This window comes from Physeter macrocephalus, chromosome 20, assembly GCF_002837175.3.
Source record: "Physeter macrocephalus isolate SW-GA chromosome 20, ASM283717v5, whole genome shotgun sequence".
In the NCBI taxonomy this organism is placed as follows: Eukaryota; Metazoa; Chordata; class Mammalia; order Artiodactyla; family Physeteridae; genus Physeter; species Physeter macrocephalus.
In genome coordinates this window covers 16,271,314-16,297,627 of record NC_041233.1, presented here as the reverse complement: position 1 = coordinate 16,297,627, position 26,314 = coordinate 16,271,314, and the positions used below count along the sequence as shown (strand labels likewise).

General features: G+C 37.0%; 1 protein-coding gene across 5 annotated transcripts in view; it reads right to left on the bottom strand.

The window, feature by feature from the left end:
- REEP3 (receptor accessory protein 3) overlaps window positions 1-26,314 on the bottom strand; it is a 98,734-nt gene that overhangs the window by 71,156 nt on the left and 1,264 nt on the right. Inside the window, exon 1 of one of the 5 annotated variants that reach the window (XM_007105123.4) lies at window positions 10,110-10,127. The exons of the other annotated variants lie outside the window; for them this stretch is intronic. The gene's annotated coding sequence lies outside the window, so the exon portion shown is untranslated. Of the gene's footprint in view, window positions 1-10,109; window positions 10,128-26,314 lie in introns of those variants that run through there. 5 annotated transcript variants of the gene reach the window in all.

Here is a 26,314-nt window from a genome sequence, read left to right as displayed (position 1 = left end):
AGATTGCTTTTGCTATTTGGGGTCTTTTGTGTTTCCATACAAATTGTGAAATTTTTTTTTCTAGTTCTGTAAAAAATGCTAGTGGTAGTTTGATAGGGATTGCATTGAATCTGTAGATTGCTTTGGGTAGTAGAGTCATTTTCACAATGTTGATTCTTCCAATCCAAGAACATGGTATATTTCTCCACCTATTTGTATCATCTTTAATTTCTTTCATCAGTGTCTTATAGTTTTCTGCATACAAGTTTTTTGTCTCCTTAGGTAGGTTTATTCCTAGATATTTTATTCTTTTTGTTGCAATGGTAAATGGGAGTGTTTTCTTAATTTCACTCTCAGATTTTTCATCATTAGTGTATAAGAATGCCAGAGATTTCTGTGCATTAATTTTGTATCCTGCTACTTTGCCAAATTCATTGATTAGCTCTAGTAGTTTTCTGGTAGCATCCTTAGGATTCTCTATGTATAATATCATGTCATCTGCAAATAGTGACAGCTTTACTTCTTCTTTTCCTATTTGGATTCCTTTTATTTCTTTTTCTTCTCTGATTGCTGTGGCTAGTACTTCCAAAACTATGTTGAATAAGAGTGGTGAGAGTGGGCAACCTTGTCTTGTTCCTGATCTTAGTGGAAATGGTTTCAGTTTTTCACCATTGAGAACAATGCTGGCTGTGGGTTTGTCATATATGGCCTTTATTATGTTGAGGAAAGTTCCCTCTATGCCTACTTTCTGCAGGGTTTTTATCATAAATGGGTGTTGAATTTTGTCAAAAGCTTTCTCTGCATCTATTGAGATGATCATATAGTTGTTCTTCTTCAGTTTGTTATATGGTGTATCAAGTTGTTTGATTTGTGTATATTGAAGAATCCTTGCATTCCTGGGATAAACCCCACTTGATCATGGTGTATGATCCTTTTAATGTGCTGTTGGATTCTGTTTGCTAGTATTTTGTTGAGGATTTTTGCATCTATGTTCATCAGTGATATTGGCCTGTAGTTTTCTTTCTTTGTGACGTCTTTGTCTGGTTTTGGTATCAGGGTGATGGTGGCCTCATAGAATGAGTTTGGGAGTGTTCCTCCCTCTGCTATCTTTTGGAAGAGTTTGAGAAGGATAGGTGTTAGCTCTTCTCTAAATGTTTGGTAGAATTCGCCTGTGAAGCCATCTGGTCCTGGGCTTTTGTTTGTTGGAAGATTTTTAATCACGGTTTCAATTTCAGTGCTTGTGATTGGTCTGTTCATATTTTCTATTTCTTCCTGGTTCAGTCTCGGCAGCTTGTGCATATCTAAGAATTTGTCCATTTCTTCCAGGTTGTCCATTTTATTGGCATACAGTGAAGCAACTTACTTTTAAAAGGTTCAGGAAAGTCAAGGGTAAAAAAAAGCTGTTGTTATTGCAGTATGTGCGTATGTGTATACAGAGAGAGAGAGAGAGAAATCAACTGTGACAAACTGTTAACAACAGGTGCTTCTAGGTGAAGGGTAAATAGTGTTCATTATACTCTTAAATTTTCTGTAGTGTTAACATTATTCAACAAAAAGCAGTGAAATACTTCTACAAAGAAGGTAGGAAAGAATGAAACCCATTTTAGAAGTACTTTCATTAAATTCTTTGTCAAAAGGTTAAGTTTCATTTATATAAAAGACTGCAAATTATGTAGAAAACTGGAACATCTAACAACTGGATTAGCTACCATACTCCTAGTGAAAAGAGTAAAAGATAAACAGTAGGAACTAAAGACAAAAATATTGAAACTATTTTATGCTAAATTCCTACCATAACTGTGGATTCATCCATTTCTTCTTTGTAGTTCAGTACATTTTTGCTTAAATACATCCTCTTGAAAATATGTAACGAGATTTGTTTTGTTATGCTGTCTAAAATCTGTCTTTAACTAGAATTGTCAGTCCATTTATGTTTACTGCTATTCTGATACAGTTAGGTTTAAATGTAACATCTTATTCTGTACTTTGTCCTACCTGTTCTATTTCTCTCTTTCTCTCTCTGTTTTTCCTTCTACAGAATGAATGAGACCTAGTTCTTTGGTTCTCTGGTTTCTAGCTTTATGCTACTAGACTGCCTATATTGGATAGACCCTTCGTGTTGTTTCCTGTCTCATCATGCCCCATGAAAACAGGAAAACCAAAAACTTAAGGTCATTAGGTTTCAGGAAATGCCTGTAAGTGAAAGCTAACTTTAGTGCTCGCTTTACCTTGCTAGGCTTTTGGCCTCTGAGCAAACTGTACTTCCTAATCAGTTCAGTGGTATATTAAAAAAAAATAACCTAGAAGGCATTTATTTTGATTCTTAGAGGAGATCACCTTCGAACATTTCCAATCCCCAGCCATTACATATAATGGTAGTATTTTCTTTACATAATCTTGAATGGTTATAAAGTCTTTGATTGATCATGTTGTCAACCAGTATTTTATTTTCATTTTATTTAAAAGAATACGCATGGTCTAAATAGCTTTCATCAATGGTATATTTTAAAATGTTATTAAATAAATATTTTATCTAGCATTTTTCTTTTTCTCAATGGGAAGGCCCATCACAGTTACATTTTTGTCCACCAGACCACTGAAAAGGACACTCTAAATTGCTCTTTAAATTTTCAGAGGCTTTGTTCTAAAAAGGACAATCAGAACAGTCTATAACAAGAAAGGAAATCAGTCTCTTATGAGGCACTTCTGGGGCCAGATGACATAAGCTGAGATATGGGAGTTGCCTATATCTGATGTGAATTATGTAAATCCGCCACCTAAACTACTGCTTATACATGAGAGTTCCTAACATTATTTGATGCTTATGGTAAAAGATCTTTTCTTAAAATTGTAATCTTAAGTTCAGAAGTAGATTTTTTTTTTTCCTATGAAGTGTAAAGCCATTCAAGTTTCAGGCCAAATTTGAACAATGTCAATTTCTATTCAATCCTAAAAATTTAATAGTATAAAATAAAACACTAGGAAGCTCTAATTCTTCCCCCAAAGACATATAAAGAGGATGGAAATGTGGTTCAGCATTACATAATGTTGCCACCCACTCTAGAAACAGAAATGAGTGCCTAGCAACAGGAAAGGGTCATCTCAGGAGAGTGCTGATTGCTCATTGGAGCATTCTAAACACAGATGCTTTTCTATCCTTATCACTTCCAGTCCCTGCTAAACACATGCTGGTTACCTTGGATCCCAGTGCCATCTGATGAGAACCTTCCTCTTATGACAACCAATAACTGCCACTCAGGATAGCTTCTACCTTTAGGTTACATCTTTAAAAATAATAATAATAAAATTTGAAACATTAATAGAAAATAAGCATTTTGTGTGCATTTTCTTCCCTAGTAATCATATTTCTTTCAAGATATGTTAGTGTCCCTGTTGGCATTTTTCTGACTGCACCCTCTATTCCCACAAGTTTTTAAAAAATTATTAATTAATTTATTTATTTATTTTTGGCGGCATCGGGTTTTCATTGCTGTGCATGGGCTTTCTCTACTTGCGGCGAGCGAGGTCTACTCTTCGTTGCGGTGCACGGGCTTCTCATTGCAGTGGCTTCTCTTGCTGAGGAGCGCAGGCTCTAGGGCATGTGGGCTTCAGTAGTTGTGGCTCACGGGCTTAGCTGCTCTGTGGCATGTGGGATCTTCCCGGACCAGGGCTCGAACCCGTGTCTCTTGCATTGGCAGGCAGATTCTCAACCCCTGCGGCACCAGGGAAGTCCTATACCCACAAGTTTTAGCAGCAAGGCAGAATCATCTATTTCTTAATAAAGAGGTTATGCCTGGGGCTTCCCTGGTGGCGCAGTGGTTGAGAGTCCGCCTGCCGATGCGGGGGACACGGGTTCGTGCCCTGGTCCGGGAAGATCCCACGTGCCGTGGAGTGGCTGGGCCCGTGAGCCTTGGCCGCTGGGCCTGCGCGTCCGGAGCCTGTGCTCCGCAACGGGAGAGGCCACAGCAGTGAGAGGCCCGCGTACCGCAAAAAAAAAAAAAAAAAAAAAAAAAAAAAAAAAAAAGAGGTTATGCATGAGTGTGCCTAATACTACTTATGCTTATGGTAGGAGAGCTTTCCTCAAAGCAGTAATCTCATGTTCAGGAATTTGTTTATATTTTTCTTAAACATATAGCCATTCAAATTTTAGATTAAATTTGAATAATCTCAATTCCTTTTCAATCCTAAAAATTTACTAGTGCACAACTAGTACAAATAAAGATCCAGGAAGCTCTAGTTCTTTTCACAAAGATAAACGAAGGGGACAGAAATGTGGTTCAGCAACACATAATGTTGCCACCACTCCAGAAAGAGAAGTGAAAGCACCTTTTCCTAGGTTTCTTGGCTATTTGCATGTGTCTCCCTCCCTCTCTTTGGTATAAGGTCCCTTGTCCATTTTTCTTTGTACATTCTGAATATGAGCCAATTTTCACTTTCATATGTTATAAATGTTTTCTCCCACTCTGCCTTTTTTCACTCTCTTAATGATGTCTTTTGATGAAGTATTTTAGTCTGTTTCAATTTATCATTATTAGACATCTCCTTTATGACTAATGCTTTTTGTGCCCTGTTTAAGATTGGTTTTCCTTATTTTAAAGTCATAAAGATATTTTTTTATATTACCTTCTAGAAACCTGCATTAACTTTTTATCTGTAATCAGACTGGAATTGATATTTTCGAGTTAGGGGCTGAGTTGGGGGCCATGATTTTATGGATATATGGATATCCAGTTGACATGGAATCACTATTGTAGTTAACAACCTTTCCTCACTGCTCTGCAGTACTACCTTTTGTCATAAAACAAGTATCCATAATAGACGTATGGGACTCTTTCTAGACCCTAAGCTCGTTCACTGGCCTATTTGTCTATCCTTTCTCCTATAGCACATTGTCTTAATTGCTGTACCTTTATAATAAATCTTTATCTGATTAACTCATCCTACTCTTAATATCTGATCAAATGTGTCATCCCACTTGGTTCTTCTATTCTTTGCTCTTCTGTTTGAAGATTGTCTTGGCTATTCTTAGTCCTCTGCATTTTCATATACATTTTAGAAATAACCTGTCGACTTTCTTCTTTTTTCTAGATATACTTACTCCCTAGGTAAACTCATCCAGTTTCATCACTTTGGATATCCACAATCTGTCAAACAATCCTCTGCATTTAACAATCATTAAAATAAATCCAGAATCTGATGACTATTACCAATCTGGTCCAAGTCACCACCCATCCCTCACTGGTTTATTAAAATAGCCGACTATATTAATAAGCTTCCATCCTTGCCCCTTTAGTTGATTCTCCATGGTTGAGAGATCTTTTAAAATAAAATCTGGGTCTTCCCGGTGATGCAGTGGTTAAGAATCCGCCTGCCAATGTAGGGGACACGGGTTCGAGTCCTGGTCTGAGAAGATCCCAGATGCCGCAGAGCAATTAAGCCTGTGCGCCACAACTACTGAGCCTGTGCTTTAGAGCCTGTGAGCCACAACTACTGAGTCCATGAGCTGCAACTACAGAAGCCTGCGCACCTAGAGCCCGTGCTCTGCAACAAGAGAAGCCACTGCAATGAGAAGCCTGCGCACCGCAACCAAAAGTAGCCCCTGCTCGCTGCAACTAGAGAAAGCCCACACGCAGCAACAAAGACCCAACGCAGTCAAAAATAAACAAACAAATAAAAGATAAAATAAAATCAAATCTGATAATGTTGCTCCTCTGGTCAAAACTCACCTCATTCAAGAGTAAATTCCAATGTTGTTAACAATGGCCTACACAGCTGGCCACACTATTGCTCTGTCCCAGCCATCCTTGACCTCCCGGTGCTGGGCAGGGCCCTGCCTTAGGGCTTGTACTTGGTCACCTCCCTTCCTGGGAAGCTCTTCGCCAGTCTCTGCGTGGCTAATGCCTTCACCTCCTTCAAGTCTTTGCTCAAATGTCAACTTCTCCCTGAGGCCTTCCCTGACCACCATATTTAAAACTGCATGTCACCCCTGAGACTAGATGAACACTCTAAACAAAATGCTCTACCTTTCAACAGGAACACAATAAGTATGACCCATAATAACTGATCAATTTAAAATGCAAAGTTTTGTTATTTTCACATGGCCAACTCTGTCTTCTTTATGTTTGTTAAATATAAGACAGCCCTTAAGATTAATCTCGCATGATAACGGCCACAGAGTGGCAGATGCCAGCCTCTTCTATTGGCCATCCATCTCATAGTTCTTTTCTTTCTAATTTGTAATTTTTAACGTGTGGAGAAAGGACTAGGTAAATCAAATGGTCTTTGCTTTAGTGGCATTTAGCTAAACCCCAGTGCATACATGTGCAAGAAGAATTGGGAAGTTTCCTCCGAATCTTGAGAAAGTAGAGGGGAATTCCCTGGGTCCCGTGGTTAGGCGCCACGCTTTCGCTGCTGGGGGGCGCGGTCTGGGAACTAGGATCCTGCAAGCCTCGCAGGGCACCGCCCGCCCACCGCCAAAAAAAGGTATTGTTTCCCTTATAGCAGTTTCACCAAATGTTACTTTTTTTTTTTTTTTTTTCGGGTAAGCGGGCCTCTCACTGTCGTGGCCTCTCCCGTTGCGGAGCGCAGGCTCAGCGGCCATGGCTCACGGGCCCAGCCGCTCCGCGGCACGTGGGATCTTACCGGACCGGGGCACGAACCCGTGTCCCCTGCATCGGCAGGCGGACTCTCAACTACTGCGCCACCAGGGAAGCCCCCAAATGTTACTTTTGAAATTTACTCTGATAGTATGAAATTTCTTCCTCCTCCTCACATCTAGCCACCAAGTTTTGTCCAAATCCCCCCCAGACCTCTCTCATGCCGACATGTCTGTCCCCATAGCCCTGACACTTACCTCAGCCTTAATTCTGACCCTTCTTATTTTTCATGGGGACTATCTGTCCTCCTCACTGTCCTCGGGCCCCCTAGTCATATCGTTGATCCTTGAACAATGCAGGGAGGGGTTGGGGTGTGGACTCTCCGTGTGATCAAAAGTCCCTCCTATAACTTGGTCGCCCACCGTATACCCGGTTCCTCCATATTCCCGGATTCAACCAACCCTGCATCACACAGTGCTGTATTATTTACTGTTGAAAAAAATCCATTTGTAAGTGGACCCACGCAACTCAAACCCATGTTGTTCAAGGGTAAACTGTACTTAAAAGCTTTCAGCTGTTTCTCCTTGCTTTCTCAATAAGGAAACAACTCATCAGGCTGTGCAAGACCTAATTGATCTAACTCTTCTGAGCTTTCTAGTCTATGCTTTTGCATTTCTGCTCCAGTGATATTGAACTCCTTGCTTTTTCCTAAGAGAGTCAAGTTATTTTGTTTCTGTGTGGTGGCATATTTTTCCTCTCTGATTGAGGCCTCTTCTCAAAGAGGATAACTTCAAAGAGGAAGATGAAGGCCATTTTCCTCTTAGATTTCCTTGCCTCCTCTGTAGGTGAGGAACCCCTCCCCTCTGTTCTCACAGCATCTTAAACATACTTGATGTGACACTACTAGCAGTGTGACATTGGGCAAGTCATTAACCTTCCTGCACCTGTGTGCTTTTCTGTATTGCAACGGTAATAGGGACTACCTTGTTGTGAGCATTAAATGAGTTAAGCCATATAACAATGCTAAGCACATGGTACACAGTCCATAAATATTAGCTACTACGATTGTCCAACAATATTATGTTCACTAACTTTCCATCTGCTGTCTGTATGCTGGCTGTTCAATTAGGACAAAAACTGTACCAAGTTTAGCTCCACCTCCCCAAGGTCTAGACACTCTCTGAAACACAGCAGGTGCTCAATATATATTTACAGAAAGAACAACATAAAAAATAAACTCCTTTAGTGTACACAGCAAGGCAGGACTGAATCACTTATAGGCACAATCTAATATATGAATATAGCCTAAGCTGAGGCCAGAAAATGAAAACGTGACAAAGTACTAAAGAAATTGAAATTGATAAAGTACTAAATATTCAACCTGACGGTTCTATAATTTTCTTTCATGGCCTTAAAAAATTGCAATGGCCATTTAGGATTAGAAAATTATGACAGCCGTAGCATTTTCTTTCAGTGGGTTAAATGTAATCATCACTTAGTTAAACATATGTGTATCAGCAATTTAAAATTCGCCATTTGATGCACAAAGGTATCTTTTAATCATAATTTATTAAATCATAAAGTCAAAAAAGCAGTAACAGAAGTCTAAGTTCCTTCAGTAGCAGAAGTCTCAATGTCAACATACATACAAAAATGACCATATTTCCCAATGTTATATTAATTTGGATTTGTGGTTGTTTTCCTCATGTCTGACTCATTCCAATTTTGTGGAGAGCATCTGCTCTCAACTTACTTAAAATGTATTTGCTTCATTAAATTATTTTCTTTTCATGGAATGTTTTGTTATTGGTTGGTGGTCAAAGATTTACTTTTTATGTTTTTTCTGTATTTTTTTAGTTTCCAGAGCAACACAATGAACTATACTTTAAATACCATAAAGCTTTCCTCAGGGAAGAGACACAAAAGAAAAGTTGGAGAAATTTCAGCATGTTTTAAAAACACATACACACATATCAGTTACAGAGAAACAAGACTCACAAAATGAAACTCCTCCAAATATTGTTTGCTAGAAACAGTATCATAACAAATTGTGTGCCCATATTTGTCACTCAGAAAAAGTCACTTCTAGAAAATATATTCTCTTCTTCACACAAATGTTTAAACCTGATAAGTAAGATTGTTTCCTGAGAGATTTATTCTTTAACAATCAAGACAAGCTTTTCAGTAAGCTGAAAGTTAGCTACTTTTACTAGTAGGAATAATGATCACCTAAAAACTGACAAATGACCTATTCTTTTAATTTAGAGTAAGTTTTACTTTCTTATTGACCAAATAAAGGCAACTTAACCAAATCATCCTAGAACTTGAGTCAGTTTATGAGAAAAAGAGAGAGAGGAAAAAAAAGGTAGGATTTGCATACAAGGAAAAAATTGTCAGTTAAATACTTAAAGATGACACCTGCAAATTTGTTTTTCCATCATTACATTTAAGACTTTAGGTCTACTAGTACTGGAAAAAAACTGCAATGCACCAAAAACCTTCTAATGCATGAAACAGCTTTAAAAATGATTCCAAACAAAAGAAGCTTGCTATATGATCGTAACATTAGAAAGATTAAGGAAAGCTGATGTTCTTTTTCATGTAGAACAGAATAGAGAGATATAATAAAATGTTTTTTTTTTTAAAGCCACTAAGTTTTGGGGGTCGTTTGTTATGCAGCAACAGACAACTGAAAGCAGCAAGGAACTCCAGGTGGCCTTAGTGGCAGTGAGCACAGACTTGGAAGTCAGAGGTGAATCAGTCCTGCCTGATGCATGTCTGGGGGGGACACTGGGGGGCATAATAAAGCACAGAGGAAGGCGGCATCAACGGCACAAGGAACAGTCACAGCAAGAGGACTGCAGGGCTGCAGGTAGTGACTCTGCCTGTATGTGTAGCATCCTGTACCCTTGAATGCGCCCAGAGAGATGGAAGTGAGGAGCTGAGGTCTTAACGTAAGTGAGATGAGTTAGGGTTAGTAATCTATTAGACTCGGGGGTCAAACTGTTAAAGTGACCTTACTTAAGGTCCGCGAGTTGGTGGACAGCATTATTTACAATAGCCAAGATGCAGAATAAATGTTCATGAGCCATAAAAAAAAGATCAAATCTTGCCATATGTGACAACATGGATGGACCTTGAAGGCATTATTATGCTAAGTGAAATATGACAAATACCGTATGATTTCACTCATGTCGAATATGAAAAGCAAAAAACCAAAATAAATGAACAAATGAAATAAAAAACAGACATGTAGATATAGAGCACAGTGTAGTGGTTACCAGAGGGGAAGGGACGGGAGGGCGAAATGGGTAAAGGGCATCAACTGTATGGGGACTAATGGAAACTAAATTTTTGGTGGTGAGCATGCTGCAGTGTAGACAGAAGTAGAAATATAATGTTGTACACATGAAACAGAAAATGTTATAAATCAACGTTATTTCAATTAAAAACGAAATGAATTTTTAGTAGAAATGATTTATATTTATTATAGAAACTTTACCAAAAAGAACAAAGTAGAAATCTAAGACTCACCCCCAGTTCTACTGACCAGAAAATCAGTGATAACGTCTGATAATCCAAACATCTTTCTGTACTCTTAGTAGAGAAAGAAGAGTGACAGAAAAAGTATATACAAGTGGAATCTGAAAATATATGGGATTTAAAATAAAAATTCTAAATTACATTTTGCTTAAATTTAACAGACAATAAGTAAAACCGAAGGAATAAATAAAATCTTAAACGTTACAAATGTCAGGGTCTACACTACTCCTTTAAGGATTATGAAAGGCTAGCGTTTCAACCCTAAATAGCACCTGTCTTTCTGCTATGAAAAATTAAATCTGCCCTGATGCTTCCTCCCATCTCCCCACCCCCACCAGATTCTCATTACCTATTTTTTTAAACCAAGACATATAACACATTCTCATATACAATATTAACGCTGTGGAAACTTTTAAAAGGCGTGGAATGATTTTGATGAGTCTATGTTTAAAAATAAACATAAAGCCTCATACTGACAAATTTTACAAATGATCTTTTTAAGGCAGCATAGATGTGTACTGCTGCAAATGTGCTACTCGGCCAACCTGACAATGTGATATTCTGCTGTTTGCTAGACTTTGTTCACATACTAGCTGGAAATATGAAATGCATTTCCAAGTGAATTTCATGAAGCACACAGAGAATGCTGTAATAAAATCCAGATATTCCTTCCACTACATTCCTTTCCTCTAATACTTCTATAATTCAATCTGAAAAGACCAAGTTTGTCTAGAAAGATTACTTTATAGGCCACTAATGTTGCTTATTGCTTAGCTTCGGACATTTTCTAGGTACTCAAACTGACTTAAAAATCATCAAATCACTGAAAACCAAACTAAGGATATTGTACAATTTTTGTTTCTTTGTTTTAAAATGGTAACAATATTTAGCAGCAAGTGATAGTTTCTTGACACTCTTTCTCAAAAAAATCATCACCAGGTTTTCTATCTCATAACCTCTACTGTAATGGTTTTCAAACCTGGTTGCACATTGCAATCTCTCAGGTAGCTTTAAAAAATAAGGATGTCCAGCCCCAGCCCAAATCCATTAAGTTAGAATCTTTGGGAACGGGCTCTGGGAAAGGTGTTTTAAAAGCTTTTAAACATAGTATAGGGCTTGGTAAGCTCTTATTTTAAATGAAGATCTAAATCATCTCTATGAAAATAGATACTCAATTTATCATGTGTTCAGTTATAGCGAAAATAATTTTATTTAGATTTTTAAGAGGTGAAAGTTATCACTATCAATCATATTTCTCAAATTAAATGATGGCATCAATTTTCAACATCCGTAAAGCTATAGAACTGCTTTTCTGGTTCAAAACTGTAACTTTAAAGTACCCCATCATACAAAACTCCTTTTTAAAGGGTGAATGTTAGGAAATTTTGTCCCTTTATTGACAAGTTTTATGATTAGTTTGAGGGATTAAATGCTAGCAAAACGTAAGACTCTGACAAAACAATAATGAAACAAGAATCTGGCTAGGAGTAAAAGGAATAAATGGTCACTGATTTCAGAGCCCATTTGTAGGCTAAGATGCTTTTGTTTTTTAAAATTTTTTTGTTTATCTCAGCTTCAAAACCTTTTCTTGTTTATATTAAAGTTCCATTTTATCTGATGAGTTTCCAAACATCTTCTTAAAAAATTATTTTATTGAAGTTTAGTTGATATACAATGTTGTGCTGATTTCTACTGTACAGCAAAGTGATTCTATATACACATATATAATTCTTTTTCATATTCTCTTCCATTATGGTTTATCACAGGATACTGAATAGTTTCCTGTGCTATACAGTCGGACCTTGTTGTTTTCCAGTCATCTTTAATAAGAAATGTTCCATAATAAACCACTTCCTTTATCCCACAAGTATATGCTTGGGCTTTGGGCAGTACTCCTTCTTTTCTAGAAGCTGGCTGATGATTCATTTTCTAATTTCCTCTTCTTAAGCCATTCTTACGAAATCCTCCAAGATTCCTCAATCAAATACTCTAACATTCTTCACGTTAAAAAAAAGAAAGTGTTAGACTAGCTGGCAATCTTATTGATGTTTCTGGGTGACTGCTGGGGTAGTACAGGAATATGGATAACTTTTAAAGTTAAATATAGTAAATTTATTTACTTTGCATTCTCAAGCTAGAAATCTCCACAGACATAATCTGCACATCTACTAGCTAATGTCTCATAATCATGTTCCTGAGGTGCTGCGAGGCTTTGAATGTCCTCCTGTAATGACCAAGTGAGCACAGCACGTGGAATGACCAGGGAGCAAGGGGACAGCCTAGCAGGCCAAATAAATCCTGGCCATCGGTGGGTGACAGATGTCTCAGCCAGATCACCCCCACAGCAACACTGACCACACAGAAAACACGTAACTAAATTTAATATTTTCCGTTTCCCTCCCCTTCTATAAGTGATGCTCAGGGTGCATAAGGAATCAGAGCTACCCATTAGTGTAAAATGTTAATATTAGGTATTATCTTCCATTGATAGGTTCAAACCCACCCCGGATTCTAGAACTAATGTCATCTCCTTTGTAATAGTGGGGAATTGCTCTAAAACACATAACCTAAAAGCTAAATTATTCTTGTGTAGGTATTAGGGAATTTCAAGCAATGCAACATTTTTTGACAGTGACATTTTTTTGTAAACGATCAAAATGGACAAGCAACATCATTAAGAACACAAAGCAGTGGTTGTTAAGAAAATTATTCTACATTTCAACATCAACACTATCTCTTAGGTCTGTCTTAATCTGGAAGTAGCTATGTGAAGGCACATTGATTTATGCAGTTTTTTTAACACTGAATTACTTTTTATAGCAATATCCCATATACCAAATGGACAGACAAGGAAAATACTGTTACCTTAAAGTAAGTGGGAAAAAAAGAGAAAGCTCTTAAGTGGCCATCTATGTACTTACTTCTAGAACCTTGAAAATCCTTTGGATAAATAAGAAACTTGATATCTTCACTGGACTCATACCAGCTTTGAGGGAACAACAACAAAAAAGGGACTAGAAACAGCCTGCCTGGCGGTTTCACAGAGGTTCTGGCCTTCTGTTCACATATTCTTCATGACAGGTGCAGTTCCTTCCCTCCCTCCATCTGGGGCCTGGCTTAGCACTTAAACTGGCCTCTACACCAGCAAGAAGCATATGGGCTGGGACAGGGGCGATATCTCCTTTCTGTTGGTATCTGCTCTGTGTTGTCTTAAACTTGTCCCTTCAGTTACTGTAGATACCTTGGTCCTGACTCACTATATGTGTTAAGCATTTTCTTTGGCTGTGCCACACGTCTTGCCCTGACCAGGGATTGAACCCGCGCCCTCGGCAGTGAAATTGCGGAGTCCTAACCACTGGACCACCAGGGAATTCCCTTAAGCATTCTAAAAATGTAATGGTCGCTATAAAGAAAATATCTGACATACACTTCTAAGTCGGGGAGCATAATGAAGTGAATCACTCATCCAACTTCAAAGTAGAACACCGCCAACACCATTGTCCCAGCACCCCTTCCTCTGTCAGGGTACTCTCTGAGTTAACCCATATCCTAAAATTCGTGTTTATTATTCTCTCTGTTTTGAAAACTATGTTCCATATATGTATATATCTCTAAATTATGTATTGTTTAGTTTTACCTATGCTGGAGCCTTTAAAATGGTATCACACTAAATGCAATCGTATCAGGCTGTTTTTGTTTTTTTTTTTCAAAAAACACACTTTAATTGTCCTAATAGTCATCCATACTGATACTTGTAAGTGGTATCTCATTCAGTTTTACTGCTGTGTAATATTCCATTATGTAAACAGACCAGCATTTATTCACCCATTCTCTTGTCCACGTAAATTAGTATTCTTGGTAGATTTTTGTTTTAAGACTTTCCTATAAATATCCTTGCAAATGTCTCCTGGTGCATGTGCCAAATTCTACCTAGTTGTGGAATTGCTGGGTTATAGGTTACGTGAATGATTAACACTATGAGTTAGGGCCAAACTGTTTTCCAAAGCAGCTACAGCATCTTACTCTCTGACTGGCATTGCAAAAAAGGATCCTGTTGTTCTACCCATCCTTGCCAACACTTGGTATTTTCAGACTTCTTAATTTTTGCAAGCTAGAAGGAGTGAAATGGAATTTCAATGTGGTCTTAATTTACATTTTCCTGAAAACTAATGAGTTTTGTGCATCTTTTTCCATGTCTAGTTGCCACTGGTTCATTTGTACATTCTTCTTTTAGATTGTCTATTTTCTTATTGATTTTAAAGAATTCTTACACCTTCTGACTATCATACTTTGTTAGTTACATATGTTACAAAACTATGCAATTTTTGCCCTCATTGGGCCACAATTCTAGTACTGGCTTCTTCCATATACCTTCCTTCCCTGCCCTCGAGCTACTGAGGAATTGAGAAAATAGCAGTATGAGTTTCTAAATGGAGTTTTAAAAATTCTATATCCTGAAAAGGATATTTAATATAATTAGATATTTCTTTTTCACATAGATTGGCAGACAGATTTATTGCCAATGTAGTGAAAATCAATTACCATTGTTGAGAATGTAAAGTGAAACTTGATAGGGGTGGTGATAGTGAGTGTACTATTTGACAAAACTCACAGAAATTATATGTAAATTCTATCTCCAAAATGCTGATTTAAAATTAATAAAATAACAGGTAAATTATAACACAGGGAGGTGGTATAGCACATTGGTTAAGGTCTGGTTCTAGAACCAACCTGCCACTTAGCTCTGCCACTTAGTATGTTACCACCTTGGGCAAGTTATTTCATATCTTTAACCCTTGCATTTCTCATTGGCAAAGTGGGGATAACAGCAGTACCTATATTGTTATATTATAAATGTTACAGTTTTCACATTTGGGCAGGTAATCCACTGATAATTTATTTTTGAGCTTGCTGTGAAGTAAGGCTGTAGTCTCATTCTTTTTTCTGAGAGATAACCAAGTTGTCACAACACTATTTAATTATCCATCCTTGCCCACTGAATTTGAATACTACTTCTGTCATATCAGATTTCCTTATATGCCTAATTTAGTTTCTGGATTCTTGACTGTGTTTCCTTAAGTCTATTGTCAATCACTGCACCAATACAGTACTATACTGTCTCAATCACTACAACATTATAATTAATCTTGATATATAACAGGACAAGTTTTCCTTCCCTGTTCTTTGCTGCTATCTTATTAATTCCTGAGCTTCTGTCCTTTCCTATGAACTATAGATAGTCTATCAAGTTTCATGAAACAAAAACAAAAAAATCCTGTTGGAATTCCAGAGAATTCATAGATCTACTTGGGAAGAACTGATAATCATCAACTAATATTGATCCATTAATATGAGCTATCCATTTATTTAGATCTTCTTTTATCTTTCAATCACATTTTATAACTTTATAGGTTTTTTCCCAGTGTTACAGTCTGTCTTTTAACAGAAAAATGTAATCTGTTTACATTTATTGTCTCTATTGATATTTTTGAACCCATTTCTACTATCTTTTTTTGTCCATATGTCTCCCACACCTTGTCCCCTTTATTTTGGTCTTTTATATCCCTTTAGCCTCTTTTTTTCTCTGTTGGTGTGGAGACTATAGATTATATTTCTACCCTTTTAAATTACTGTATCTCTGCACATGACAGAGACCATTCCATTCTCTCCTAACCTTTACTGAGAGTGAAGGGAAAAAGAGTAAAACTAGACAAAAAGGTGAGGAAAGCATAAAAGAGAGGACAAGAGCCAGTGATGACATACTTTGAAGTGGGGGATCAAAACTGAATTCTTCAAAGGAAGAAACTGAATGCTTTCCTTCCTCATGCAGTTCCTCCTCTCATCACATATTTAGATAGGCAGTGCCATTTTTAGGTTACAGGTTATATGATTTTTAGCATTTCCTTTATACTTCTCAGTCATTCAAGGTAACCAAGGTTTCTTTTTGTTAGTTTATAACTATTACTCTTAAAATGGTTTACCAGCTATGTTGAACTCATCTTAATTTTAGGTGAGTTATTTTAGTTAAAGCACTATAAGAATTTGTCACCAGCAAACATTTAAGGTAATTGGGTACAGGGTTACTGGAAGACAGTACATTTAATTTCTTTTAAAAAAATTATTTATTTATTTTTGAGGTACAGTTGATGGATAATATTATATAAGATTCAGGTGTACAACAGAGATTTACGGTTTTCAAAGGTTATACCACATTCACAATTATAAAATATTGGCTATATTCTCTGTTGTACAATATATCCTTGCAGTTTACTTATTTTATACATAGTTTGTATCTCTTAATCCCCTACCCATGGACAATACAGTTTATTTCTTAAACTTAGAGAAGACCAATTGAAATAAAGTAGTATTTGCATCACATTTATTTACCATATAAAACAAGATGTAGAGTTTAGAAGTTCCTAAAAAATATTTAATCATAACAATGTATAAACTTTGTGGGGGGGAAAAAGTTTACTTCTAACTTGCATATTTGAAACTTTTACTTCGCAAGAAGACCAGATATCTTTTCACAATATCTTTACACAAAGCTTTCAGACCACGTTCCTCATATAGTTTTATTTAACACTTTAATATTTTTAGATTGTTTAAGATTTATACACTAGCAAGTCTTTTTTATATGGACCGAGAGGTATATCTTTAGAGAACACTCTGTCCTACACATTCATGATCCATTAAACACCTTAAAACGATTATCATTTATATTGGCAAAATTAGCCTAGGTTTACAAAGTGAAAACTGAAAGTCCCCATATTTCAGAAAATCAGAAATAGAAACTAAGGTTGATGAAAATTAATGATTAAAAAAATATAATGCAAATAAACAAACATCAAATGAACAACTGGGAAGTTTGTTCAGCAATAGTGAGATTGGTCAGTGTTCCCATAGAAAACACAGGCACAAAGCAGTGAAGAACTGATCATGGCCGTAATGACACCCATCAGGCAAATACCACTAAGTTTGTTTTATTCCCATATTCTTTAAGTCGGCACTCATGGGTATCTACTGCTCATTGTTCTTGAGGGACTCTCAAATGTTAAAGAAAAAAAATCAGTTGATCCATTTTTAATGTTTCATAGTTCTCAGCGTGTAAGTCTTTCACCTCCTTGGTCAGGTTTATTCCTAGGTATTATTTTTTTTTGGTGCGATTTTAAAAGATACTGTTTTTTTTACATTCCCTTTCTGACATTTCATTGTTAGTACAACAAAATGCAACCGATTTCTGCATGTTAATCTTGTATCCTACTACTTTGCTGAATTCATTTATTAGATTTAGTAGTTTTTGTGTGGAGTCCTTTTGTGTGGGTTTTCTATATATAGTATCACGTCATCTGCATATAGGGACAATTTTACCCCTTCCCTTCCAATTAAAAAAAAAAAAAACATTTGGGCTTCCCTGGTGGCGCAGTGGTTGAGAGTCCGCCTGCCGATGCAGGGGACACGGGTTCATGCCTCGGTCCGGGAAGATCCCACATGCTGCGGAGCGGCTGGGCTGGTGAGCCATGGCCACTGAGCCTGCGCGTCCGGAGCCTGTGCTCCGCAACGGGAGAGGCCACGGCAGTGAGAGGCCCGCGTACCGCAAAAAAACAAAAAAAGAAAACAAAAAAACCCCACATTTATTTATTTGGCTGCACCGGGTCTTAGTTGCAGCATGCAGGATCTAGTTCCCTGACCAGGGATGGAACCTGGGCCCCCTGCATTGGGAGCATGGAGCCTTAACCACTGGACCACCAGGGAAATCCCTTTTGTTTTTCTAGTCTGACTGCTGTGGCTAGGACTTCCAACACTAGGTTGAATAGAAGTGGCGAGAGCGGGCATCCTTGTCTTGTTCCAGATTTTAGTGGGAAGGCTTTCAGCTTCTCACCATTGAGTATTATACTGGCTGTGGGTTTGTCATAAATGGCTTTTATTATGTTGAGATATCTTCTCTCTTATACCCACTTTGGTAAGAGTTTTTATCATGAATGGATGCTGAATTTTGTCAAGTGTCTTTTCTGCATCTGTTGAGATGATCATAAGGTTTTTGACTTTTCTTTTGTTAATGTGGTGTATTACGTTGATTGATTTGCATATGTTGAACCATCCTTGTGAACTTGGGATGAATCCCACTTGGTCATGGTATGTATTCTTTTTTATGTGTTATCGGATTCAGTTTGCTAATATTTTCTTGAGGATTTCTGAAGCTATATTCATCAAGGATATTGGCCTGTAATTTTATTTTTTGGTGGTATTTTTGGTTTTGGTATCAGTGTGATGGTGTCTTCATAGAATAAAGTCAGTTTATCCACTTCACAGTTTTGGTGAAAGTGCATTCCAAATTTGAGGAGCCATTAAGAATGATCACACTTTGACAATGAAAAACTGTCACATTAGTAGAAGCTTTAGCATATAATTTATTCAGTGCTGTACATAATCACGCTTTTTTAAAATGCCAAACAATGCTGTTTATTAATTATTCTTGATATTGTTCTAATACAAGGTTAATGTATTCATTTAAATATCTAAGTAGTTTTATTAAATACAAAATGCTTCACGGTACTTCATCTACCATTCTCCATAGGAAGCATACAAGTAATATAATCAAGATCCTTAACTAGCTTTCTACTCTCCCTTTCATGCCTCCAGTGATGGAGAACACACTGCTCTCATGAGACTGTCAGTCTCAATGTTGAACAACTCCAGGTGTTAGTAAGTTTTCCCTACACTGAATAAAATTATCTTCCCTATAACATCTACCTATTGCTCTAGCCTTGCATTTCACAGTTAAGATAGAAAAATCAGTATTCCTTCTCCCATGTGACAACTCAAATTATATTAAGACAGCTATTTTGTTAGTTTTTTTCCCTACTTTTCTAATCCAATCCCTCAAATTATTCCTTGCCATATACTAGTTTTCCTCAAGATATACAAAAGGGATTGTTGGGTCCCCCTAAAAAAGATATGGTGACCTTATTTGGAGATTGGGTCTTTACAGAGGTAATCTAGTTAAAATGAGATAATTAGGGTGAGCTCTAATCCAGTATGACTTGTATCCTTATAAAACTGGGAAATTTGGACACAGAGACAGGCACAAAGGGAGAATGCCAGGTGAAGATGAAAGCAGAGATCAGGGTGATGATTTACAAGCCAAGGAACAAAGAAGGCCAAAAAAAAACCAGACTAAAAGAGAGACCTGCAACAGATTCTCCCTCACAGACTGCAGAAGGAAGAACCCTGTTGACACAATAATTTTCTTTTGTTTAAGCTATCCAGTTGGTGGTACTTTGTTCTAGCAGCCCTAGAAAACTAATACATTACTCAGAAATGTGACATGACAAAAGGTTAAGGAAATTTTCCACAGCCAAATTGCTTGGTTTTATTTATGGGTGAGAATAATTCTTTCCTAAAATGGACATACCATTATTGAAAATATTAATGCTCTCAGCAATGATATGTTTGAATACATTCTGAAATTATACTCTGAATTTCTGGCCAATACAAGTCTATTATGTTTAGATTTTTCCTTTGACTTTCATTTTCACGATTTTTCTTTGGTAGCTCTGCTTTTGCAGAGTTGATGACCCTGTTAATAGTAAAGAAAGCAACATACTGGTAACCTTTGGCTCTGTATTCAAATCCTAATCTAGGACCAGGAAAACTGTAACTTGTAAACCACATTTCATTCATAAATTTAGAAAAGAAGGACTATAAGAGTGATATGCAGAATGTGTGATTATAAAAATTATTTTCAAAGTGTACTGTAACAGCGATTTTCATCAATGTGGGGAAATTCTCTGTAAATACTGAAATAGATATTAATTTTGAAATAAGTAATAAAAAATTATGACAGATTGATCAGCAACAGTATTTTATATAGAAAATTCTTAAGCGATAGATGTCCTAAGACGCTGATGAATTTCCATATATTATTATGGCCTATAATTTCTCCCATAGAAGGAGCAAAGAGTAAACAACAAAGCCATTTTCAGATGGGGATGCTGAGCAGACTGTATCTGGTAGAGGACCACTCCAAGAGAGCCACGCAACACCTGGAGACACTTTTGGCTCTTAAACCTGTGTGGGTGCTACTGGCATCTTGTGAAGAGAGGCCGGGGATGCTGCTAAACCGTCTACAATGCACAGGACAGCCCCCACAAGAAAGAATTATCCAGTCTGAAGTGTCAATAGTGCTAGGTTAAGAAACCCTGACATATTTAAAGGATCTTCAAATGAAATAAAAAATACTTTGAATATCGATATGAATAGCTGTATAATATTCTAATATTAGCTAGTCTGCTCTTCAAATAATCTTTAGCCATGGTTAAATAATTTCATTCCAACTGCTACTGCTGGCTCTGTCCACAGTATCTTAGTGAGTACGCCATCTCACCAGATTTTTAGTCATAGTGGTCTCTGTAATTCCAACATGACTGAAGCTGGTAAATTTACTTCAGTAATAGAGGTAAATACGCTTAAACCCTTAACAGACAGTTTTGTAAAAATAAAGACACATATAACAATAATTTTTATCTTTAACCTTTCATTTAACTTCAAAAAATGTTATGAAAGGGGTAGTTTAGGGCAAATGCATAATGAATGACACAGAAATAAGCTCATGTTCTGCTAACAGAGACTCAGCAGTAATCTTTTTCCATGTGATGACCAAAACAGTAATATCGTATTTATTTAAGACATTTAAGTTACCCACTTATGCTATTATTATTGTAATGTACTGTTTAAACATTTAAATCTATACTGAAAGAAGAGAATATAAAAATCTCTACCCTAAAAGCGTTAAAAAATCTAGTGGAAAAAGAAATAGCTAATATAGCAGCAGTGACAAAAAATGGACAAAAGCAAATTGTTTCTGAAATGAAGGCTAATAAAGGAATCTTGTTGGAAGTTCTGGCCTATGCAAGGAAAACAAGACCCAATAGTTTAGGATGTGTTTTCTGTCTTAATGAAGCAAAAATGACCTCTTTCAGGATATTCACAACAAATTACATGTTTAAGATTTTTAACTTGTCCAATTTCCTTGAAAAAATCATTGCTCCTATTTTCCTTATTTCCCATGGTCTAATAGCAGTAAGTATCCTATTCTTAGACACAACTCATGAACATTTACATGATGGCGCTCATCAAAACTGGTAAATAAAGTTAAAATCTACCTTAACCTAATTGAAAGAAACTATTTTAGCCATCATTGAGATTTTACAACCATTTAAAAATATTTAAAGCACATATGAAGAAAAATATCACTAGTAAATTGTGACTGCACTCAAAGTTCCCAAGGATTTAAAAATTACTCAAGATCTTTTCATTAATCCTGTCATAATCTTAACCAACACATACACGAAGGGTACAAACAGGTTGCTTTTGTAACAATACATTTCAGAGATGATGCTGGTTTGGACTAAGGTAATGTAAGTAAAGGTGGTGAGAACTGGGTGGATGCTGGGCATATTTTGAAGGTAGAGTCAACAAGAATTACTGTAGTATTTAATGCAGGGAACAAGAGAAAAAGAAGAATCAAGGATGATGCCAAGGTTTTTGGCTTGAACTACTGAAGGACTGAGTTGTCATTAATTGAGCTGGGGCAGGCTGCCAAAGTCAGATCAAAAAGGAAATTCAGGAGTTCAGTTGTGGATATCTTAAGTTCAAGATGACTTCTAGATGTTTCCAAGTAGAGTTAAGTAAGCATTTAAACATGTATATGATCATGAGTTCAGCAGAGGTCTGGGGTGCAGATATAAATTAGCAAGAGTCCTCATAGGTGTGTAGATAGAAGAGAAAAAAGGTTTAAGGACTGAGCCCCCGGACACATCAACTTTAGTAATTCAGGGCATGTGGAGGAGTGTGACAAGGGAGACTGGGCAGGGAGTGGCCAGTGAGTTATGAAGAAAACAAAAAAAGCAAGGTTTCTGGGAATCCAAGTGAAGAAAGTACTACAAGGAGAGAATGAGCAATTGTATCAAAAGCTGCTGCTAAGTCAGATGAGGACCAGTTTGGCCATGTGGAGGCCACTGCTGACCTAAGGAACGGTAATTTTAGTGGAGTGGTTGGTGGCAAAGCCTAAACGGTAGGGGTTCAAGAGTGACCCAAAGGAGAGGAAGTGGAGAAAGTGTATATAGACTATTCTTTTGAGGAGTTTTTTGCTTTAAAGAGAGGGAAAGAAATCGGTAAATGAGATGAAAAGTATAGTAGGCTGAAAGAGGTTTTTGTTTTTGTTTTTGTTTTTTAAGATGGGAGCAATAATAGCATGTTTGCATGCTGACAAGAAAGATCTAGCAGAGAGGGAAAACAGACGAAGTTGGAAAGAAAGGGGAAAACTGCTGGAGTATGGTTTTTTAGGTATGTTAATTTAGACTCTAAAGATACCCATTAACTATAATGGAAGAGGATCAATTAAAGAAAGAAGACTGAGGTTTTACTAGTACTGCCAGATAATAAAATTATGGTAAAAGGAAAATTAAAATGTGTTTAAGATGTAAAAAGGGAAATGCAGATTTACGGAATTTAAAAGGAATTCTCCAAATTTATCTAATTCTATATGAGAAAGTAGTGCTAATCAAATATCTGGAGTAAATACTTTATAATTAGAAGTGAAAAAGAAATCACAAAGTAAAAAATGAACAAGTTGAACTGTGAACTGCATTTAAACTATAAACTCTCTATATAAGTAAAAGTAAAATATCTAAAGAGAGAGAAGTACGGTTAGATTGAGAAACATACTTGCATCAAATAGGATTTAAGGTTAATTTCTTATTATGTAAGGAGCTCAGACAAACAAGTAAATTATCAGCTAACCAAGAGATAAATGGGTAAAGTGCATAAAGATTATTTGCACAATATGTGATATAATTAATAAATATTAGAACAAATATTAAACCTTGCTAATAAGAAACAAAATGCAAAAGAAAACAGTGAGATCTGTTATATTCATTAGGAAAGTATAAAAAAAATTAAAGCCTCCTAGTCTGGCTACACTGTCATAAAGACAGCACTCATACATTGTTGGTGGCAGTGAAAAATACTAATATCCTTCTGGACAGCAATTTGGAAATTGGTATCAATGGTCATAAAAATATTTATAGCCTTTGACTCAGAAGTACTCCTCTTGGATATTATCCTAAGGAAATACTAAAAAGTATATATAAATGATGTCCATTGCAGCACTATAATTACATTGTAGCATTACCTATGATAATGAGATATTAGAAATTATCTAAAAGGAAAATTAAAAAATAGAAGAATGGTTATGAAAATTATGAATACTGGCCTGATCAAATAGAAGATATAAGATTTCAGAGCAACGTAGAAGATGCTTACCATATAACAATTAATGGCAGTGTAAAAAATATTTTACCATACTCTTAATTACAAGTATGTCACCTACACAAAGAGACAGAAAGAAAAATGTAAATTGAAAATAGTTTAAACATTCAGTATGCTGGGACTATAGCGAAATACGTTCTTCCTTGTTCTAGTAACAACTACTAACAGTTACTGAATACTTACCATCTACCTGATGATGGAGAATGGACATCATTGTATGCGAGCACATTTAATCTTATGGGGTAGGTTATAGCCAATACTAAATGGCAGAGCTGATATTTGAATTCAGGCAATCAGTCTTTAGTCCTGATCTTCACCACGATCTATGTTGTATACACAAATTAAGAAAAGGTAGAAAAATGGGGTTTCCCTCAACCTCTAAGAATCATGTTTTAAAAGGTAAGGTTATGGGTACCACATATCGTATAACATATAATATCATTTGGTAGTCTCAGATTACTATCCCTTAATAATTGCTAACTAACCTTTCCATTTTGCCTGTAAAATTAAGGTAAGTTGATTTTAAACAGACTGGAAAAAAAATGAAAATCCTCTCATAGCATCACAGAATGCTACAGCTGTACAAAAGAGTTTGGAGGGTCTTCACTGGCAGTCCGGTGGTTAAGACTTGGCCTTCCGATGCAGCCATGAGGGTTCAATGTCAGGCAAAAAACCAAAACATAAAACATAATATTGTAACAAATTCAATAAAAACTTTAAAAATTGTCCACGTCAAAAAAATCTTAAAAAGAAAAAGATTTTGGAGATTACCAACTCCCTCTACCTCTACAGAGTAAGAAACGGAGGTCTACCATCAGTGACAGGTTGACTCAAGGTCATTCAGCTGGTTAATACAACCAAAGCCAGTTCTAAATTCCAGGTTCCCAATGATAACAATAATGAGAATCATAGTGCAAGGATACTTCTTGCTATACCATCTTACTCCTCTCCCTTGTTAAAAAAAAAAAAAAATCTATGTAAATATTACGTTTTAAGTGCACAACAAATGCCAAGCACCACATCTGGTGTGTTTTAAACTAAGTTAATCTTTTTTTTTTTTTTTTTTTTTTTTTGTGGTATGCGGGCCTCCCTCTGTGGTGGCCTCTCCCGTTGCGGAGCACAGGCTCCGCACGCGCAGGCTCATTGGCCATGGCTCACGGGTCCAGCCGCTCCGCGGCACGTGGGATCCTCCCAGACCGGGGCGCGAACCCGGTTCCCCTGCATCGGCAGGCGGACGCGCAACCACTGCGCCACCAGGGAAGCCCCTAAGTTAATCTTTACAACAGTTTTAAGGAGGTAAATATTATAACCATTTTAAGACAAGAACAATGAAGCTCAGGTTTAGTATGTTGCCCAGGACCACGCAGCTATTAACTGGCATCCAGGTCTGATAACCAAGTCACTGCTCTTCCCAGAAATGGTCTGCCACAGGGCTTGGGGAGAAAGTGCTCATGCACACAGGGAGCTCTGCTTAAAGAGGGTCCTTATGTTCCCTGCACATGCCACCAGAGGTTCATGGTGCGAGAACTGTTTGATCTTTCTTCAGGCTCAGGACTAGCTGGCTGTTCCAGTAGATTAGAAAGAATGTAGTAGATCTCTCTGCTGGTGTGAAAAAGGTTTCCAAGTTTGTGTAAACCCTGGGGGTTGATCCTTTGTGCTGTTATGTGTGATCAAGGGAGTAGAAAACATTCAGTGCTTAGAGAGTAGGGGCAAAATATAATGATGCTTATATTCCCTGACAAGTGTGCTTTTTTAATATGCTAATTGTTCAAGGGCTCATGAAATACATTTCCAGACACCTGATAAATACATTCCCATGACCTTTTCTCCCTCACTATTTTGCTCCCTTTCCTTTGCCTCACACTTTCAATTCTGTAGCATTGTGGGCTTTAATCCTCTCTCTCCAGTTAGGGAACCCCTTAAGTGGCCTCCCCATCTTCAGAGTCTCTCCATTCACAACCATCTCACACAGGGAGAGAATCTTCTAAAGCAAGGCCGTTGCTGCCTAATAATAGCTATCAATTCTTCCTGAAATTCCTTGAAAACAGGCCCCAGCCTACCTTTCCAGCTTTCTCTCTCCTCAGTCTCTTTAAGTCCTAGGTAACTAAGCTGGGCTTTCCCCCCTCTGTTCTTTGGCTCACAGTGATCCCTTTATCTGGAATCTTCTCCTTTTTCATCTCTGGCTGTCGAATTTCGGTCTGTCCTTTAAGGCCCATCTCAAATGTAATCTCCCTTGCTTTTTCTGATTCTCCAACCAGATATATTCCCTTCCTTGTCTAAACTCTATAGCTCTGGGTGTAACTCTTAGAAGACTTGACCTGTACTGTGCAGGTATCGGTGTATTCCAACTGGCAGTTCCATTAAGATCAGTTATGTGTTAATAACCTTCGTGTTCTAGATAGCTCCTAGAAAATGAAAACTAAAAGTGCTTCACAATTTCCTGTCAGTTAAAGAACTGGTTAAAGGAACCCAGAGAATTAAAAAAAAAAATGTCTTAATGGGATACTTGATTTCCTAGGTGCTGACACAACAATTGATACACATCTTCTAGGTCGGGAAAGGTATGTCTGTGTGATGAAAATGTAGACTCAAAGAAGTCCCCAAAAGGCTAAAAAAAAAAAAAATCTTAAGACATCTTTGCTATGCTTTCATTTCTTGAGTTTTAGTTTTGTACAGATGAACACGGGACGCTCTGAAGCTTTAAAGCTAAAAACTACACCGAGAAAGAAAAAACTGATTACGACAATCAAATGACACATTTTGAATACTACTGTAAATCAGGTTAAACAGGGCTACTAAGCAATTCAGTCTCCAAAAAACACAAAACAACAAAAAAAACCCAACAGAAAAATTAGCTCCTTTTC